The sequence below is a fragment of the Amblyomma mixtum genome, chromosome 10 (genome assembly GCF_055824585.1).
Source record: "Amblyomma mixtum isolate Tamu chromosome 10, ASM5582458v1, whole genome shotgun sequence".
NCBI lineage: Eukaryota > Metazoa > Arthropoda > Arachnida > Ixodida > Ixodidae > Amblyomma > Amblyomma mixtum.
Genome location: NC_143021.1, coordinates 116,144,386 through 116,160,478, shown reverse-complemented (window position 1 = coordinate 116,160,478; position 16,093 = coordinate 116,144,386). Strand labels below are relative to the sequence as shown.

The 16,093-nt window shown below is 49.2% G+C and overlaps 1 long non-coding RNA gene across 1 annotated transcript in view; it reads left to right on the top strand.

Annotated features, from left to right (window-relative positions):
• The first annotated feature begins 418 nt into the window (after window positions 1-418).
• The window catches only part of LOC149326734 (uncharacterized), a 131,721-nt gene continuing 116,046 nt past the window's right edge, over window positions 419-16,093 (top strand). The window contains exon 1 of the long non-coding RNA XR_016286556.1: window positions 419-1,201. This is a non-coding gene — a long non-coding RNA (uncharacterized LOC149326734). The remainder of the gene's footprint in view (window positions 1,202-16,093) is intronic.

Sequence of the window (16,093 nt, the reverse complement as noted above, 5' to 3'; positions counted from 1 at the left end):
GCTACAGCTCACGCCGCACTCGTGAGGATGGCGGACGCTGACGCGGCGGCGTCGGCCGGAGCCACGACACCGCTCGAACAGAATCTTCAAAGCGCCCACAACGCTACCGACAACGCTACTGACCTCTCGCAGAAGAGAACAATCGACAACAGGGGATGGTTCACTGCCAAATACCAGAACTCAAGACCGATTGCCGTTCCGGAGGCCGGGACAGACGCGGCGGACAATTCAGCGCTGAGCCAAACCAAACTGCAGTGGAATACCGTTGGAAGAGAGAAGCTACCTGCTTTGCCAAAAAACGACTTCAAAGTCATCCTTAGACCGAAGAATGGACTCAACATCAGCGAACTGAGCACGCATCAGATGGCCCGGGCTATAACCAAAGCATGCTGAAAACCAGACATCTGCAACGAAGTTAGCTTCCTTATACGGCTGCGCAACGGATCCAACATCGCTATACTCAGTACGCCAAGCATGGAGACTGCCAGTGCTGTGCAGTGTATCTCGAGTCTACGCTTTGGTGCAAACAACTATGCAGTGACGGCTTACGTGGCCGCGCCGGACAATTCGTGCAACGGTGTCATTCATGGAGTGGACGCCGGGACCACGCCAACTGAACTACTATCACATCTTCGGGTACGTACCCAAGGAGTCAAAATACTTTATGCAAGAATGCTTGGCAAATCCCGAAGCGCGGTCATTTCCTTCGAGGGAAAGATCGTTCCGCGCTACGTCTACTATTACGGCGGCGAGATACGTTGCTCCCTCTATCGATCATCGCGGCAAGTTTGCTGTACATGCTTAAAGGCCGGACATAGGGCGGACGTATGCCCGACACCTGACGTCGTCGTCTGCTCTAAATACACCAAACCAGTGATCGAGGACGGACACTCCTGCGAGCCCAGGTGTGTGCTATGCACGGAAGCGCCTCCTACAGGGGAAAAGGAGTGCAAGGAACGCCTCAGGAAACCGACACCACGGACGAGAAAAAAAGAGGAAGCAGGCGGCGGAGACAACTGCGGACGTGGCCGGGCCCGGAAACGCTGGTTCAGCGAGGCCTCCTGTTCGAGATCCAAGTCCAGATCGGCATCGAGATCACGATCAAAGTCGAGATCGGCGTCCCGGACCCGGGAGGATCCGGAAACCAAAAAGAAGCAGCAGCAGAAGAAAACCACACCAAAAAAGGAGGAAGCTAACTACGGTGAGCTGGAAAGAGCATCTTTTGCCTACCTCTCTCACTGCTCCAAATATTCAGGGGCACTTTGACTGTCTAAAGTGCGTAGAGGCGAAAGCGTTTTCCGCACCACTTTCAGTGCTTCTGTGGCACTGGTGGCGTCACATGTAATTGAGTACTAATTACTAAGTGATGACAAACCACTAATTAATGGTTAATTACTGATAATGCCTGAATACTAATTAGCTGCTAATTAAGCTTAAGCTTAAGCTTCGCCTTTAGGAGTGGAACGCGACAGCGTGTTGTAGCGCTGGCCAGGGAGTCCACGGAACGCCACCACCCGTTCGGCGCGATGCCTTGCCGTTTCAACGCAACGGTTTTTGAGGAAAGGAAATGGCGCAGTAAATCTCTGTCATCTCGGTGGACACCTGAACCGCACCGTAGAGGAACGGAGGAAGTGGGAGTGAAAGAAGAAAGACGAAGATGGCCCGTAATGAAGAAAATGAAAATTCTATTTGAGGAAAGAAAATTACGCAGTAACTGTCTCACATATCTCGGTGGACACCCGTCAAAATTCAGGAGGTTGGGGGGGGGGGTGCACTTTTTTGACCTAAAGTGTGGTCACTGATGTGTGGTTAAGATGTTAAGCTTCGCCTCCAAGAGTTGAACGCGAGAGCGTCTTGCAACGCTGCCAGGGAGTCCATAGAACGCCATCGCCCATTCGGTTCTACGCCTCGCTCGTCGGTTAATTGGTTTTTGAGGAAAGGAAATGTATTTCTCTCTCATATCTCGGTGGACACCTAAACCTCGCCGGAATGGAAGGGAGGAGGATGGCAGTGAGCGAAGACACCGTATTCACTAGATGTGCCTTTGTTCATTCCAAACCATCGTGCTGGGATGGCGGAGTGGATAGCATGCTCGTCTCGCACTCCGAAGACCGGGGTTCGATTCCCGAGCTCGACCAATTTCTTACTAGGTTTTATTTATTTATATGGCCTGACTAGAGAAGTTAATTAGGCTAATTGGGTAATTAAGCAATTAACTGAGCTCAGTCCTACTTACTTGGAGCATCACTATATGGTCCCTTCAATTGGTTGCATGGTTACTAGCCAAAGTATAATTGGCCCCGTTTGAAATTGGCGCACTGTGACGTCACGACCGTTTCGACCAACTGAAAAGCGTGACATTCTCTGTCGACAACTGCTGCTTACAACGATGAGACATTAAAGGCTTTCGCCTTAAAAACACTAACACACCGAAAACAGTGATAGCTAACAACGCCAATGGGGAACCTAACGAGGAAGTTCGAGAGCTAAGACAAATAATTAAGACGCTCAGGGCAGAGAACGCCTACCTGAGACAGAAACTATACGATCTGATAGACGAACTAAAGGCCCAAAGAACAAGGCAGAACAACACTAACCCGAAAACAGACGAAGATCAGGCGACAACTATAGGGCGCCAAGAATTTACAACTGCCATGGTTGCTGTTAAGAATGCACTGGAAAATCTTAGCAACCTCATCTCCAACATCCAAGACGAGACACGCAAGGATAGAGAGCGTCTAGTACAATTCACAGCCATGAAATCCAGAGGAAAACCCTTTAACAGGCCATCTCAGTATGGCGAGCAACCGTAAACGCTCGGTCAAGTTGGAAACCCTCAAAATGTGGCGGGGGAATTGCGTGGGATCCGCCGAAAGCAGGGTCTTCTTAAACAACACATCACAAATTGCACCTCGCCGCCAGACATTATCGCCCTACAGGAAACCGGCTGCTCACTCACTCTCGCGTGGTACTCCGTCTACGAGGGGCAGGGGCAGAGCAAGGTCGCCACGCTGGTTGCGAAAGCAGTCACCGCAATCAGACACGACATCGACGGTACAGACATTGACCACGTCCTTATAGAAATCATTACCCAAAAGAGAAGCCAAGAAATTTAGCACCTTCCTACTTAACGTGTACAGCCCGCCAAGCCAGAGGAAAGCCAATTTCAGCTACCTGCTAGGCAAGGCAGAAGCAGCAGCAGGCAAGAACGGTATCGTTATCCTGGGGGACTTTAATGCCTGACATAAAAGCTGGGGCCACGTTTGGGAAACCCAGAAAGGCAGGGATCTAGCCAGGGAAGCTGATTGTAGAAGGCTCACCCTCATCACTGACCACACCAAACCCACGCGAGTGGGGAACAACATCAACCGAGATTCGTGTCTAGACTTATCATTTCTCAGAGGGGTAAGGCACGCAAGATGGGAAAACGACGGCGAAACTCTAGGCAGTGACCACTGCATCTTGCGCGTCCATATAGAAACCCTCCCGATAGGAGACAACATGGCCAGGCTAGACTGACAAACTGGAAAGGGTATAGGAAATCCAGGGCACAATCTGAAAACGCTGAGATCACCGACATAAAAGGCTGGGTCGCAAGAATCAAGACGGACTGGCAAAAAATAACCCGAAAGGTCGCCCTCACTACCAACCCCGGGGTGGACAAACATCTCTTACACCTGTGGGATTCCAGACGGGGCCTACTAAAAAGGTGGAAAAGGCAAAAGCATAATAGGCGGCTCAAGCGTAAGATCGCTGAGGTCACCAGAAAAGCCGAAAAATATGCGACGGAGCTCTCGAGGCGCGACTGGAACCAAAAATGCAACGAACTGCAAGAGACTCTAGGTTGGGCCAATACATGGGCCTTGCTAAGGGCTCTCATGGACTCAACCACGACAAAGTCCGAAACTCGTAAGACGACCCAAAGGATTGCGCACCAGTTCCAAGGCACTGACGAGGAAATACTACAGGACATCAAGCAGCGTCATATCGGCAATGCAACACACGCGGACAGCAGCTTGGCATACACGGGCGAAGCGAATCCCGCTCTGGACGAACCCCTTACCATAGAATAAGCCAGACACGCTGTGATGTCCTCCACAAAGAACACAACACCAGGGAAGGATAACATCACCAATGCCATGATAAGGAATCTGGATGACAATTCAATCAAAAGATTCACGGAATTCGTCAATAAGCACTGTGAACAAGGGACCCTCCCGGACGACTGGCGACATGCGGAAATAGTAATGATTCCTAAGTACGGAAAGATTCCAAACCTGGAAAATCTTACACCCATTTCGTTAACATCATGCTTGGGAAAAGTGTACGAGAGAGTTGTGCATCACAGGTGGCAGACCCACCTTGAGGACAAGGAACTCATGCCGCACACTATGTTTGGATTTCGAAAATACCTATCAACACAAGACGTTCTCCTGCAGATCAAGGAGGAGGTGCTCACTACTGTCCCAAAATATGGAGAAAACATCTTGCTCGCTCTCGATCTTAAAGCGGCCTTCGACAACGTCAGTCACAGGGCTGTGCTGGAGGGGCTCAGCAAACTGGGTTTCGGGCAGAGAATACTCAACTATGTGAAAGCCTTTCTGACTAACAGAACCGGTACCATTGGAATCAGAGGCATCAGGACTGACACCTTCAACACCCTTGAAAAAGGAACACCACAAGGCTCTGTACTATCACCTATGCTTTTTAACATTGCAGTGATTGGTTTAGCAAGGGCGCGCGATGAAAGTGAAGGAATCAGGCATGCCATATCACACGCAAACGATATCACACTCTGGGTGACAAGGTGATCCTTAGGAGAAAAACAAGAGCTTCTTCAACGAGCAGCAGACATGGTCAACGCATACGCCCGACACTGTGGACTTGCATGCTCCCCTGAAAAATCCGAGGTGCTCAGAGTCTACAGAAAAGGGTACGATCTGCAAAACACTATAGTTATCTACATAGGGAAAACGAAGGTTCCGGAAGTATCGAAAGTTAGGATCCTTGGCATGTGGATCCAAAGCAACCGTCGTATTGATCACACGATCAGACAGCTAGCAAATACCACAGCACAGGTCACCAGGATGATTGCAAGAATTTCTAACAGAAGAAGAGGTATGAAGGAGGAAGACACATGTAGGCTAGTACAGGCCCTCGTGGTCAGTAGGATCTTATACGGCGTCCCCTACCAAACACCGCTCGAGCAAGAAAAGGAGATGTTAGAGGCAATACTTAGAAAAGGATACAAATACAAATGCGCTCTAGGACTGCCGGTCAACACTTGGACGGAGAAATTCCTTAAACTTGGCATAAATAACACAGTACAAGAACATATCGAGGCCCACCTTCTTGCGCAGAAAATAAGACTGATGCTGTCGGAAACGGGCCGAAACACGCTGCGGTTGGGGGGCATGAGGGACGCTTTGAAAGAAATCAATAGCACAGCTAGCGTTCCAAATGAAATCAGGAGGATCATTGAGATCAGTCAAATTCCAAAAAACATGCATTCAGATATACATAAGGCGAGAAGAAAGGCAAGACCCGAATTCCACGAAAGAAGCTTCGCCGGGGCAAAAGACGTATTATACGTTGGCGCAACAACATACAGACACCGACACGGCTCGGTAGCCAGCGTGGTGGATCACCAGCTCAGGGAAATCAACTGCGCTTCGATAAAAACCAAGAACATCCTCGAGGCTGAGGAAGCAGCACTTGCACTCGCCATCATCAAGGCTAGGGCAATCACCTTTACGAGATGCTTCATCACGTGGACACCAGGCCATGAGGCTGTCAAAGGGAACCAATGTGCGGACGGCAACGCCCGAGCATACGCCAACCTGGAGGCGCGCACAGAAGGGGAACTGGACGGAGTCACTAGACGGTATGGAGCCCTCTTAGAACACCAACGAGCCCTACGGAAGACCTACCCTCCTCCCCACAAAGACCTTAGTAGAGAGCAGTCGGTTGCCTGGAGACAACTGCAGACTAATACATACCCCAATCTCAGTCTACTCAGCAAAATTTATCCTACCACATATGACAACAAATGCCCGCTATGTGGTGAACACCCAACGCTTTACCACGTTACATGCGCCTGTCAGAAAATGCAGGCAGCGCCAATAAACAACACACCAACACCGGAGCAGTGGGAGGCTGCGCTGTCGAGCTCGAAGCCTGAAGAGCAGCTCAAGCTGATCGACAGGGCTCGCAAAACTGTAAAGGCCGCTGGGGCCCTGGACTGAGGGCTCCACCTACGCTTAGAGAAAGAACCCTTGTAGTACAATAAAGTTTTTCATTCATTCATTTATTCCGCCATGCCAGCTCGATGGTTTGGGATTTGAACAAAGGCGCGTCTAGTGGATACAATGCCTTCGTTCACTTCCATCTTCCTCCCTTCCCGTTACGGCGAGGTTCATGGATGGATGGATGGATGGAAAAACTTTATTTTCTTCAGAGAGAACCCATGGCTGACGGCGACCTGGGTGGCCCACTCCACGGCCCTGGTCTGGATGACCGGGTCTGAGCTGGCCAACACGGCCTCCCACTGCTCGAGGGAAGGATCACGCATAATATCCGCCGGTGGCGGTGCTATGCTGCAGCTCCATAATATGTGGTCATAGGTTGCCAATTCGTGACACCATTTGCACTCCGGCTGAATGTCCGGGTAGATTTTGCTCAACACGTATGGGTTGAAGAAACATCTAGTCTGCAATCGTCGCCGGACGCATTCCTGCGCCTTCACCAATTGCTTGGCCGGGGATGGGTAAATCCTCCGCTCAAGTCTGAAATAATTAGTAATGTCATGAAAGGATACCAGCCCATCTCTCGTGGACATTCCCGGGACGTCCGGCTCACCTACTCGGCTGACGAAACCTCGAGTATTCATGTTAGCCGTCTAGTTCCCAGGGTTCTCAGAGTGTGCAGGTACCCAGACAATTTCCGCCTCTGTAATCCCTCGCTCCGTGGCCGGATTCAGCAATCGCGCCGCGGTGACATATATTCTGCCCCTCGCCAAATTTCGGATGGCTGTTTTTGAATCGCTGACGATCAGGTCAGCATTACTACTAGTTATAGCTTGTGCTATCGCCGCTTCCTCTGCAGTTTCTGGGGAGCGGGTTTTGACTGATCAAGAGGCGATCAAGCGTCCACGCCCGTCCACCACAGCAATTGCAAATGCATCCTTGTCCTTATACACGGCGACATCTACATAGACTGCCCCGTTGTACTTCCCGTACTTAGCATGTAAAGCTTTGGCTCTTGCCTTCCTGCGGTCCTCGTGATGTATTGGATGCATGTTCTTGGGCAAAGGTTTTATGTACAAGCCCTTGTGCATTTCTCGCCTCATCTGAATTTTCGTGTCACTGGCTGGAACGTCAACTCCAATGCCGATCCTTTCCAATATGTCCCTTCCTGCCTTTGTTTTTGAAAGCCTACCGAGCTGCATCACCAAGTGCGCCTCCCGTAGTTCTTCTAGGGTGTTGTGCACCCCTAATCTCAGCAGCCTTTCGGTAGACGCATTGTCAGGCAACCCAAGGGCCGCTTTATACGCCTGCCTAATCATAGCCTCCAGCTTTCCTTTTTCCGTCGCGTCCAACTTCAAATAAGGCGTCGCATACACTATTCTACTCAGCACAAACGCCTGCACTAGCTTACACAAGTCTTTTTCCTTAACACCTCTCTTACGATTGGCGATTCTCCTGATTAGCCGCACGGTAGCATTGACCGTATTTAAGGTGTCCATCGAGATATGCGAGACACATACATTTCCTTTCCTCAAAAACTTCTGGAAAACTTTTGGAAAGTTCTTTAAGACGTCTGTTTGAGGCGTCCGCGGTTTCTGAAACGTCTAACTGAAGACTATGTTACGAGGACAGGCCTATAAATTCAGGTGATTGGCAGAAAGCTGCCACCATTGATTAAACATGATATAGATCATGGCATGCGTTTTTACTTCTGAACGAACCAGAGCAAAAAAACACAATGGACAAGAAAAAGGCGGAACACGACGGACAGGAGCGCTGAACTTTCAACTTTATTTTGGAAGTACAGATGCAACTTATATATACAGCTATGTCAGGGGGCGTACCACACCAGGAAAGCAAGAACAAGTGGAATCTCCAAGGTCATAATGAGACAATCGCGACACAAGCAAACCAAAGATCTTAACTAATATAATACGTGAAGGGGAGAAGTTTCAATGAAGGGAAGAATAAACAACAGGAGAAAAAAGGGAAAAAAAGAAAAAAACGCCCGACCTCGTGAAGATGAAAATTGATTCTAATAACAAAAAGCAAAAAAAACATCAATAAAAGCGATAAAGGCAATAAAGTTAACAGGGCAATGGAAATGAAACAGATAAGATGCCAACAAGTAACATGGCAAAAAATACTAACAGCTCAAAATAAGAAACATCGTGGAAAAACTTACAGCTAAAAAGTAAAACCCACAGGAACATAAGGTAAAATTTTGTATACAAATAGCGGAATCAAATTTGGCGGGAAAAAATACGGTTACTTAAGGTGGGAAGTTAAAGACTCAAATTTTGTGCCAGATAGGCGTGTCCTTTCTCAGATAGCGACACTGAAGGCTTGCTAATGCACTTATCTTTTAACGCAGCTATTGTGATTACATGAACTATTTCACGGGGCCTCTTGCTTCTGATTGTGGCTATTACCCGAGTTTTTTTTCAAAGTGCGGCAAACAACCTGTTTCTACATCTTTGCAATCTGGACAATGGATACCGATGTGACGGCACTTTTGGACATTGGCGTTCTAATCATTTCCTTTTAGTCTTTCATTTAAACAACGCCCTGTCTGTCCAATATACTGCATCCCAAAGGACAAAGGGATGGAATAGACAACTGAATCAGTGCATTCCACAAAATTCTTGTGCCTGATATTGCATATACTCTCTTTTTTACGATTATCATTGACCTTTCTGCAAAGCTGGGAAAGTCGCTTTGGGGCACTAAAGACGACTTCAACACGTTTCCCAATTTTCTTCATGTTGTGCGAAATGCGATGCAAGTAGCGAATAACAGCGACCTTTTTCTATTGGCGTTGTCAGCCGTGGCAGTCGAATCGGGTCGTTTTGATTTTTTAAGCATTGCTTCAGCGACTGAGACTAAAAGCTTAGTGGGGTAGCCAGCATTTTCTAATCTAATTCTTTGCGCTAGAAAACTGGTCTCAATTTGGTTTTCACACAATTTTACCAACGCATTTCTAAAGATTCCTTGAACTACGTACATTCCTTTTAGCCAACATAGAGTGGGCTGAGTGAAAGGCAGCACCGGCTTCTTGCCGGTACTTCCTTAAAGGTAAAGGGACTTCCGACTAATGGGTCCTTGAGATTTTTAGAATTGGGCCTTCATTTCAAGTGTGATCACCTATGCTGGTCTTATGAGCCAAGGGGCCGGTACTTCCTTTCACTCAGCCCACCCTAAGTCGGTTAAAAGGAATGTACGTAGTTCAAGGAATCTTTAGAAATGCCCTGGTAAAATCGTATGAAAACCAAATCGAGACCAGTTTTTTAGCGCAAACAATTAGATTAGAAATTGCTGGCTACCCCACTAAGCTTTTAGCCTCAGTCGCTGAAGCAATCCTTAAAAAATCAAAACGACCCGATTCGACTGCCACGACTGACAGCGCCAATAGAAAGAAAGTCTCTGTTATGCCCTACTTGCATCGCATTTCGCACATGAAGAAAATTGGGTAACGTATTGGAGTTGAAGTCATCTTTAGTGGCCCAAAGCGACTTTCCCAGCTTTGCAGAAAGGTCAATGATACTCGTAAAAAAGAGAGTATATGCAGTATCAGGCACCAGAAGAATTTTGTGCAATGTACTCATTCAGTTGTCTATTCCATCCCTTTGTCCTGTGGGAAGCAGTATATTGGACAGACAGGGCGTTGTTTAAATGAAAGACTAAAAGAAGATGATCACAACGGAAATGTCCAAAAGAGCCGTCTTATCGGTATCCACTGTTGGGATTGCAAAGATGTAGAAACAGGTTGTTTGCCGCACTTTGAAAAAACTCGGGTAATAGCCACAATCAGAAGCACGAGGCCCCGTGAAATAGTTGAGGCAGTCAGAACAGCTGCTGACTCAGAAAAGTGCATTAGCAAGCCTTCAGGGTCGCTATCTGAGAAAGAACTCGCCTATCTGGCACAAAATTCGAGGCTTTAACTTCCCATCTTAAGTAATCGTCTTTTATCCCGCCAACTTTCATTCCGCTATTTGTACACAAAATTTTACCTTATGTTTCTGTGGGTTATGTTTCTTATTTTTAGCTGTTAGTATTTTTGCCGTGTTACTTGTTGGCATCTTATCTTTTACATTTCCATTGCCCTGTTTTACTTTATTGCCTTTATCGCTTTTATTGGTTTTTTACTTTTTTGTTATCAGAATCAATTTTCATCTTCACGAGGTCTGGCGTTTTTTCCCTGTTTTTCCCTGTTGTTTATTCTTGCCTTCACTCAAAGTTCTCCCCTTCACGTGTTATATTAGTTAAGATCTTTGGTTTGCTTGTGTCGCGCTTGTCTCATTATGACCTTGTAGATTCCACTTGTTCTTGCTTTCTTTGTCTGGTACGCCCCCCTGACATGGCTGTGTATATACGTTGCATCTGTACTTCCAAAATAAAGTTGAAATTTCAGCGCTCCTGTCTGTCGTGTTCCGCCTTTTTCTTGTGTTTTTTGCGCAGCTTCGTTTAGAAACTGCGAAGACGGGAACACAGAGGTGAAACGGAGGGAATTAAACACGCTAGAAAAAACAGACAGAATTTCTCCGGCTATATCTTGAAGAACGTCTGCTTGGGATATCTTTAAAATAACCAATAAATCATCTACATATCTCAAAATTTTCACGACGCAACCGTGTGTCAAATTGAGCGCAAGCTGGCGGTTAAACTTAGCAAGGAATATCTCAGAAAGAACAGGGGCAACACAGGACCCAATGCAAATTCCTTTTTTCTGTACATAACACCGGTCTTCAAATTTGACAATAGTCGACTCAAGATAAAATTTTGGAAGCTCTAGAAAAGATTCAATGGAGACACCACAAGCGTTCCGAAAGGCAACAGCACCCGACTGTTCTATCAACTCCCTTACAGCAACGAAAAGATCACCGTGAGGAACTGAATAAAAAAGTTCCTCCACATCCACCGAAAAGGCAGAATTGGCCCTTGGAGCACGTTCTTTGGGAATGTCAGCCACACAATTAGACCTGGAAACTTTGAACGGATCTTCCGGTTTAAGTTGACCCAGATGGGACTGCAAAAACTTGCTGACGGGCAACAGCCAGCTGTCTCGGTCCGTTAGTCTTCCAGAACGGACAAGAGTCTTTGTGGGTTTTGGCGGTAAAAAAGATGGTTAATCCCTCAGGTTTGCATTTAGAAACCTTAGTTGCTAGGGTCTGCAGATTCAGCTCACACAGGAGAGAGACGGCGCTTTGCTTCGCCTCGGACGGCAGAAGATTAGTTTTCTTGAAGTTCTTGTTGATGACCTGTCTGGCTTTTTCGTCCAAGAGCGCTCGAGGAAGGACAGTGAATCCTGCTTCTTTGTCTGCCAGGAGCAAAGAAAGGTTGTTTTCACGGAAGTGGTCGTCGATATGACGCAAAACCGCCCGACTACCAGAACACTTTTTGAAGTTCCTTCACAAGCTGTCAACCCCTTCCAACTGCAAAGAATGCACTGCACCGCGCACTGCAAACAATGCGGTTGTTTCCCGCTCTTCAGCGGTACAGGTATTTTAGGCCGCAGAAAAGACAAGCTTCAAAGAGAAATCTTTGAAGCAGCAGTCATCCTTCGTTCGGGGACAAGCACATGCGTGAGCAATCCATCTGTGACGCTTCTCAAGAGAGAATTAGAATTCCTATCAGAATGATAAGATTTGGGGCATGATGATGTTCGCTTGTGTCACATGTGCTATGGGTGCTAATCATTTTGTGCCTAATGCTCTCTTCATTGCATGTTATCTTTTTCCTTTTTTTTTCGTTGATGAACGCAAAGCATATATTCGGTGACGCGGGTTTCACTAAAATCAGTTAATAGTTGGCGCTCTGTGGTGTTTTTTCTATGTTTTGTCCTTGTCTGCCGCGCCAAAGCATTTCTTGAAATATGTATGATCAACTGGCCTACAAAACAACCCTTCTAAGCAAAACATTTATCATTACCCTCATCCCCCTCGCCCGAAAATTGGCAACCATACCTTACCTGTAGCACACTCTTTATGCCGACGTTATCAGACTGTGGACCACCCACGGCAGTGACGGCGGCATAGAGAACACCTTACAGGAAGCACCCACCCTCACCCAAAACTACGCACGGACCATCGGACTGCCTTGCTCCTCAGAGAAGTCCGAACTGCTCCTCATCCGGCCTAAGAACCGCCATTCTCCCCGCTCCCCCATTGCCATTGAATTGAATGGTGACCCGGTGCCTGAGGTTGACACTCTCCGTGTATTGGGCTTGCACATCCAGAAGGATGACACAACACCACCACCCTCGAGAAACTTAAGGAGTTTGTAGGCGCGATTTCGCACCTCATCCGCAGGGATTCGGGACATCATAGAGCCATGAAGGAGCGCGACCTATGTCGCCTCATTCATGCATTTGTCCTCAGCCGTGTGTACAAGGGAAGAAGAGCGGCGAGGGCCAAGGCTCTCATCGACCTGCACGCCAACGACGAGCACGCGCGGTACGTGGACGCGGCCGAATACCAACGGAACGCCTTCGCAGCGGTCGTCATAGAGGCATCGACCGGCGCCACGAGGACGGCAGCGAGCGTGAGAAGCGCCGGCAGACTGCTACACGGTGCTGAGTGACTCGAGAAAGGCGGTGCGAAACTTCGCCAAAGGCCAAGTCTGCAGGGAGGCCGAGCGCGTACTACGAGCGACTAAACTGCAAGACAGAAGAGTAAGAATCAAGTAGTTTCCGGCGCACGCGGGCGACGCGTCGGAACGCAGTGCGAACTACAATGAGAGGGCACACGCAGCGGCTCGAGCGCTAACCAAGCGCGCCCCGGCAACACACCGTCCGACGTGGTTCGGAGCCAAGGACCGCATGACCGACTACAGCGAAATCACGAAGGCCTACCGCCTGGCTCGCAGGACTCTCCCACCCCCGCACCCGAGGCTGAGTCGAGCGGAGGCGGTACTACTGAGACAGCTCCAGACCGGATCGCTTCCGAGCCCGGGACTGATGCATCGCATGTACCCCGAGACCTACCCGACTGATACGTGTAGAGTCTGCCGGAGGAAGCCGGCAGATCACACGCACATCTTGTGGGACTGCATCAGAAATCCAAAGAAAGCAAGATCAGGAACAATCCCGCCGCGGCTGGAGGCAGCCGCGAAGAGCAACGACCATGACCAACAGCTATGGGCCGTCCAGCAGGTCATCGGGGTGCTCGAAAGGCAGGGACCCAGCGAGCCGGCAACTGCGAGCGGGGACCCGCGCCGAGTAACGGCAGCCTCGTAGACGACGTAGGCCCTCGTCGGGGCGCGCGAGCGCCCAACTGCAGGCATAAATAAAGTTTGCTCCAATCCAATCCAATTGTACACTTGTACTATCAGAAAGGAATGAAACGCGAACAAGGCAGCTGAGCCACGAAAGGCAAAGTAAGAATATTTTGTCCCGGGGAAGCTCAATACTTGCTCGGGTTCTTCTGACTTGGAAGGCGCGAAGACTCTTCTTCAGGAGTGGTATTCAATAGCACTAGCATTTCCATTTAAGGAGTTAATATTACCGCGTCTTTGAGATGTCATCTCAGTTTTCTTGTTCGCGTTTCATTCATTGCTGATAGTACACTACCTCCTACCTACAACTATCCAAATATGATATAAACGCTTTGGATCCTTTGATTCGTAAGGCATTCAAGGTAGCACCTCATCTTTCCCTCAACGCACCCACGGACAGATTACTAGGCCTGGGCCTCCACAACACGATCGGGGAACTGGTGGAAGCCCACCGACAGGCCCAATGCATCAGGCTCACACAAACCTCCACAGGCCGGTATGTCCTGGATTCCCGCGGAATCAGTATACCGGCCAACGACCAAACCCTCCTCACCATCCCACGACCCCTTCACCGGGAGCTCCTCATCAAGCCACTCCCCAGGAATATGCCCCCGTCCCATCATGAGCAACGCCGCAGAGCCCGTGCGAAGGCACTCCATCGAGTGTACGGCTCCAAGCCGGACTCCTAATGGGTGGACGCGGCCTGCACGGGTGATGAAGCGACAGCAGCTGTGGTGGACTCCTCTTCATCCACCCTCCTCACACTACTTCCGCCTCCAGACACCTCTACAGAGGCTGCAGAGGAAGCCGCCATTGCACTAAGCTATCACCCGCATGAAAGCCCGGCATATTTTTAGTGACTCTAAAACTGCGATTCTAAATTATGCTCGAGGCAGAGTCGATGTCCCTGGTTTTGACATACTGGACTCTCCCGATGCACCCCCACCCCGCCAAGTGGAGCTGATATGGGTGCCTGCTCACTCCGGGAATCCCGGAAACGAGGCCGCCATCCCTTTAGCCTGAGGTTCTTTAAACCGGGCTCAGGTGTCCTCGGATCGGGGATTCAGGAAGAAGCTCATGAACTCATTCAGTGAGCTGACGCAGACATTCAGAGCCTCACTCCAACTCTATCCCCCGCCCCGCCCCTCCCTAAATAACAAACACGCAACACTCTGGCGCAGACTACAGACACACACTCTCCCCGTACCCCTTACCCTAGCCCACTAGCATCCCTCCTTCCACACTCCTGCTTGCGCCCTATGCCAAGATCCCTTCGCTTCTTCCCTCCACATCCTTCCCCGCTGCCCGGCGGACCCTCCTCCGCGGGACCTAGAGAACCTCAAGACCAGGGAGGACTGGGAGATCCTGCTGCACTCGGAGACCCGGCCGGGCAGACCACCGCCACCAGCTGTGCTGCCAGTGTTATGGACCTTAGGAACATAATCTCTTCAGTGCAACCAGCCGCAGTGGCTCAGTGGTTACGGCGCTCGGCTGCTGACCCGGAAGAGCCGGGGTAGATCCCGGTTGCGGCGGCCGAATTTCGATGAAGGCGAAATTCTAGAGGCTCGTGTGCTGTGCGATGTCAGTGCACTTTAAAGAACCCCAGGTGGTCGAAATTTCCGGAGCCCTTCACTACGGCGTACCTCAGAGCCTGAGTTGCTTCGGGACGTTGAACCTAAATAAACCAAACCAAACGAAACTTGAGTGCCGTTGGGTCATGCGGGGACCCTGGGGCGTGCCCCGAATTCCTCTTAGAAAAAAGTTTTTCTCTCTCTTTCGTCAGAACCGCGCTTCGCCTCTTCTGCGCATGCGCGAAACCGAGCGACGTCACGCGCAGCACAGGTGGCCGCCGACTCGGTAAGAAAAAAATAATAAAAACAAGCACAGAAATGAGAACACAAAATAAATAAAAAATAAAATATAATTAAAAAATAAAAGACAAACAGTGCGCCACGAAACTCTCATACCTGGGTGGACACCCGAACCGCGCCGTCAGAGAAGGAAAATGAAAAGAAAATTGGTTTTAAGAAAAAGGAAACGACGCCTGTCTCTCCCATATCTCGGTGAATGCCCGAACCCCGCCGTGAGGGCCTTATGGAAAGTGAAATGAAATGAAAATTGGTTTTAAGGAAATTAAATGCCTGTCTCTCATATCTTGGTGTACACCTGGAAGGAATGTACACCGCAGTACATGTCTCTAAAGCAACCTTCTAAAACAGCACCGTATTCACTACACGCGCGTCTCCTCCTCCGCCTCCATACAGGCAGTGTGTGGACGGCCGAACACCTCCATCGTTATCGTGGTGCTCGTGCGCGCGAAATGCGACAGCCATGACGTCAAACCAAGCGTAACTGAAACTTTTCGTTGTATATCCAGGCTTAACCACAGCTAAGCCACTGCTAATTTTTTGCCTCATTCAATCAAATCCTTTAGCGTTGCCACCGTTTCTTTTTACGGACCCACGAAAGGAGGAAAAAAACGGCTTGGTCCTGTCGCGGATGCCAAATTGCCGCGAATTGGGTGACGCATACCTGACTGCCGAAGGGGACGTTTTCGCGTGCACTTTAGTCCGAGA